At 39.8% G+C, this 5341-nt stretch overlaps 1 long non-coding RNA gene across 1 annotated transcript; it reads right to left on the reverse strand.

Moving 5' to 3' along the window:
- Positions 1–632: 632 nt before the first annotated feature.
- LOC139999398 (uncharacterized) lies at positions 633–2933 on the reverse strand. The gene is made up of 3 exons (XR_011804837.1): positions 2418–2933; positions 1068–1197; positions 633–915 (listed from the first exon to the last, which is right to left on the reverse strand). It is a non-coding gene; the product is annotated as an uncharacterized lncRNA (long non-coding RNA).
- Between the last annotated feature and the right edge of the window lie 2408 nt (positions 2934–5341).

Genomic DNA, 5341 nt, shown 5'->3' on the forward strand with positions numbered 1-5341 from the left:
CTTCCCTCAGACCATAAGAGGAGCCTAATGACTAGTTCAGATGAAGACATACGTATCTGTCTAGATTTTTCACAGCTCAAGAACCTAGGAGAAAAGGGGAAGAAAAGCCAGTGGATGCCCACGTGAAGAGGCCTTTGCTGATCCGCAGGTATAGTCAAGTTACACCTGTCTTTGAAATATACGCCCCTAGTTTAGGCTTATCTAATCAATTAAGGAGAAAAAGGGATCTAAGCAGCCTATTGGAGGAAAAAGAAAACACACTGCACTTATGGTTGATTCCTCTTGAGGAGTTCCAGATGAAACAGAGAACAGGATCTCAAAACTTATTTTTACAAACTGCTGCTCCTATTCCTGTTCCCACAGGAACTGACAGTCCAATAAAGGGCTTTAGACTTCATTAAAGTAGTCCTGTAAGTACTGTTTGTAATTATAAGGAAAGATCTCTGTGCTTTTCAGTGCTGTGACATGCCTACATATCAAAGCCTTTTCACGAACAGACTGTGTTGGCATTTGGACTGGCTTCTTAGAATGAAACCAGGGCTTTCAGCGAATAATCCGATAAGAGACATCTGAGAGTCAGCAGAAGTAAAAGCACTGCCTCTGCTTCTTGCAAAATCCTAATAGTGCAGCCCTAAAAACAAAGTTGAACCTTCCCCAAAACGCTGAGAAATACGAACGCTGAGAAGTTACAGACACACACAGATCAGCACTAGTTTACCTTCTGTGGGTCAACGGGCTTTGCAAATTCCCTGAAACGTCTGTCAGTGGCAAGTCTGTGAGTAACGTCCCTCAAGAAAATTCTAAGTTCACGCAAGGCATCCTCCTCTTCCTCCTCCAGCATCCCTACTTCTTCCTCTTGTGGCTTCTGAGGCTCAGCTGGTGGTGCTACAGGCAGGACTTCCAATGTCCGATCAACTTCAATTAACCAGGAAAAATTAGCCAATTTACAGTACTCAAATACAAGCATATGACAAAATTACTGACAGAAAATGACCGCCAAAGCAAATCCCAAAGAGCTAGTAACTTCGATAGGAAAGTTTTAGATGTACTTCTTATATCCTCCTCACCTGTTTTCTTTACAGGAGGCTTAGCCACTTGATTTAGAATTAGGTCCTCAAAAAAAGCTGCTCTCTCTGCCCTACCAGGCAACTCAATATTGCACACTTCTCCAAATTCCTTATTAAATAATTTTTGGATCTAAAGCAGAAGGAGGAAAGACATTTCAGATTTAAGGCCACAAAAACTCATCTTCTATTCCAAAAAGATGAGTACCTTTTAAAATGAATAATAACCTGAAGAACACAAACTGAAAAAAGTTATCTTCCTGGCCTTAAATGGCTACATTTTCACAGGCTGGCATGGCAAATTCAAATATCACCTTTAAGAATCACCTGTAGAATTAAATCTTGGTGAAGGGATTGTACGCTACACTGATAAAGTAATGGCTTTCACCACATCCAACATCGCTTCCTTTGTATTTACTGGCCCTGCTGCATCCTTTACTTAGAACCTTTATGGCTATAGAGGGAAGAGAAAGGCTTCAGCAGACAAGTGAGGGCTTTTTGCTGAGTTTTTATTTCTCTACCAAAAGGTGTCTGAAGTAGCTAGTACCTCTACATCTTCCTCCATTTTCAATTTCTAGTATTAAAAGGTAGGTAAGGAATTTCACTACTTATTTTAGAAGGAATTTAGAACCTGTACAAAAACTTCTGTGGGAACTCAAGCACTTTCAAAGCAGTTGATAATAAACACATCTAGGTAAGACCTGTTCTCTTCCCCCAGTAACTGAGACAAAATAATCGGAATGAGAACAGCGTGTTCCTGTTTTGGGCACCTTCCCTTAATGTAAACTCTCAGAAGTCAATGAAGTTCTGCATGTACTTTTACTACAGTTTATTTAGGAATACAACTAGAATTCCATTCCAAAGTTACTTGAGCAGAAATTGGAACTCAGCTTTCCAGCTTGGAAAGCTTTGGCCTATATGAAGAAAGAAACTGATTTTTTTTTTTTTTTTTAATCAAAGTGTTTCAATTCTCTACTAAATTGCATTATTAGCAGTTTACCCAACATAGCATGGAATGGCAGACTGTCAGAAGAAATCTCTTCAGTAAAAACATCTTCTTGTCATTTCAAGCACTGCATATTCTTGACTGAACCACTTTGTAGCCACCAGAATTATTGTATTAATTTATTATTTGCATGCATGAGAAGGGGGTGAAAGTCACTTGCTTGACTCAGAAAAAACCTTAAGCAGATGCTTTCACAGTATTCTTTTTCTCTAAGCAAATTTTAAGTGATTTGTTAGGGTGCCTGAGTAATAACAGTAGGCATTTAAGAAAGCGCAGCATTTTGATGCTGAAAGCATTCATAAATTACAAGACACTGAAGAAATAGTAAGAAAAGTATTGACAAATACCTCTTCTGGGAGATCTGAGTGACGTACATCAGACGTAGCAAGCAGCAAAACAGGCGAAAATGCTGGAAGAGTTAGAGTTAGAAAAGTAAGTTTCAAGGCAGGTCCAACGTTGTCCCACCATAAATGGATATCTGGGACATAAATTATGCTTGGTGCTGTCTTCTGAGCATTTCGGATCAGCTAGTGAAAAGGAAAGCTTGGGTAAGAAAACTAAAACACGTAGAATAACCTGTTAATACATAGCTACATAGCCACCTGACTGCCCCATGAAAGGAAACTATGTGAACAGAGTGGCAAGCATCCTTTCACATAAGGAATTTCTCTGTGCACCCTTTCAGATTACCAGTATTCGAAGAACTCTAGTCAGAAGATGGGAAGGATATATTCAGGCAGTGGCTAGACACCGTAGCTATATGGCCACAGCCACAATCATCGCATAACAAAGAAAGGAAATGTCCCTCTTATGGGACACATCAGTATTCAGTCGTGTAACATGTCTGTCCTTACTTGTATGGCTCTCAAATGTTCCCACTAACGGTAAAAATATTTAAAGGTAGTGATGCCAAACAATAAAATGGATTTCCTGCCTAAAAGTAAAAACACCAGATCTGTTTAGTTTTTCTAGTTAAAACCACATCAGCGTGCAAATGAAGTGTTTAGTGAATGTTAATGCTTTTATTGCACATACTGCAACGGCACAAGTTGTGTATGTCCGCGTGAAAACAAAATAAACAGAAGCCCCAAACCTTGGTTGCCTTACTAATACAATTTAGAAGAAGGCTACAAAAAGTAGCCGACATGCAGTCTGATACAGAGCCATCTACTGGGAGCACACAGTCTTCGGAGGCAATGAGAACTACTTTCTGGATCCCAGGGAGATGAGCAGCATTTCTTTCCACAAAGAGATGTTTATTAGCAACACCGCCCAGCTTCCTGAGCTGCTAGCAACATCATCACTGTAAAATTGGGTATGGAAAATGTGGACATGTACAACATCCAGATTGTTTGTGGTTTTGTCTAAAAGAAAAGGGGATTTTCAGACAGAAGCAAACATCCCAGCACATTAAAACAACGCCACCTCCATTACCAATGAATTTTGCTCACCTTACTTGCAACTCGATTGATCCTTTACATACAGTCAGTGAATCCAATGAGAATAAAAAGAAAAAAGGTACCTGTCTGCAGATCTCTTCTGGCGGTGCAACGTTTGTAAGCAGAACAGAAAGGTCCAGGGTGTGAACGGGAAACTTCTCCAAAGCGTGCAACACCACGGGTGCCACGTAAGAAACCTGGCCGTACCCTTCTTTTCCTACTATTAGCAGACGGGGCCGGCGTGATGTTGGTTCGCAGAAAGCACTCCTAGAACAAGAGTTAAGAAAACAAGTTTATAAATGAGGTGCTGAATAGACACACACAGATGTTCCAAGTAATTTTCCTATAGACTTACTTTTCCATCCCCAAATAATCCAAATGGTAGCGGTACATTAAATACACGTAAGATTTCCAGTTAAGTTATTCAGTCATTCCAATTGTTTCATCTTCTTCCCTTGTGTTTCCTATTCTTTACTGAACCAAGACTGCAAATTAATATCCCTGCAATCTTGCTTTACTACTAGGAAATAAATTTGTGAGGAGCATTTGTTTCCCCACTACAATCAGGCTGTACCTTTGCTGGCTTAAATCAAAGATGCTAGAGACTTAGCCTTGCTCTAGAGGACAGAAAATCTTCTGGACAGCACAGCAATAGAAACTGAGAAAAATAACTGATCCAGCTGTGACAACATGATCTAACTTTCCAACAGTGGGCTTGCATGACTTCCATACTAAAATACCACAAGATTAACACAACTTGGTGGCTTAACAAATAAAGACACCATTCAGATTTTTCTCAAGGTGTTTTAACAAGCCATTTCTCAGTTTTCTTTCTGCTACATAATTCACCATTGGTTTAAGAATCCTGGAAAACAGAAGGGCAAAAGGTGGCAACACAAACCCATAAAGTTGGGGTATTTTTAGCTAAAAGGACAGACAGGACATTTATGTGGTCTTGAGTCTTTCAAAGAATGCCATGGATTAAGTCAACGTGTTCTGGTAGTCTACGGATCACTTTGGCTTAGGAAGACAAGCCTGGGCTTTTCAATTTGGTCATTCAGAGCAACTTCATTACCACTTTAGTCCCTTCACCCTTTCTCCTTGTGAATACCAAGCACCCCTTCAACACACAAACTTGATGTTACCCCTTCGTCTACCACCCCTCGCACTTTTAACAGCTGGAACTGTTTACAAAGACTCAGCAGTCCTGAGAATCTAAACATAACAGGGATCTATCTTTCTTTACCTGCTGAAACAGAGGCGTTTTTTTCTCTGGTCCGTCAGGCATTCCCTCTTTTAATTCATCTCCAGAAACCAAGGATGCATCGTCATCACTGTCGAACGTATCATCTTGTAAAATAGGATTTAAATGGTCTGAAAGACAAAAGAGGTTTGTTAACTTTCCTGAATAGCCTTTGTCTCGTTCTCTTACATGAATACAGCTTCTAAATCAGTGCCAAAACCCTTTCTTCATTTGAGAGCACACACTGAAAGCTATTTCCTAGAGTTCATCCCACCACAGATCTAAGGAGATGGCACAAGGCCCTACAAAGCTGTACTAAGTCCCACTGATGTGTACGTATAAGGTACGCTACTCTTGGTGATTTTTTTCTCCCCCTTAGAATAAAGGAGATTACAAACAATTTCCGCAGTTGCTAAATAGCTAAAAAACAAACAAACAAACAAACAAACAAAAACAAAAAAAAAAAAAAACAAAAAAAAACAAACAAAAAAACAAGACCATTTCTTTCTGGAGGAGGTTCCCACAATGAAAGCACGGGGATTAAGGATGTGATGGCCACAGAATTCCATTCATCTAGTAAATATCAGTG

Source organism: Anas platyrhynchos, chromosome 24, assembly GCF_047663525.1.
Source record: "Anas platyrhynchos isolate ZD024472 breed Pekin duck chromosome 24, IASCAAS_PekinDuck_T2T, whole genome shotgun sequence".
NCBI lineage: Eukaryota > Metazoa > Chordata > Aves > Anseriformes > Anatidae > Anas > Anas platyrhynchos.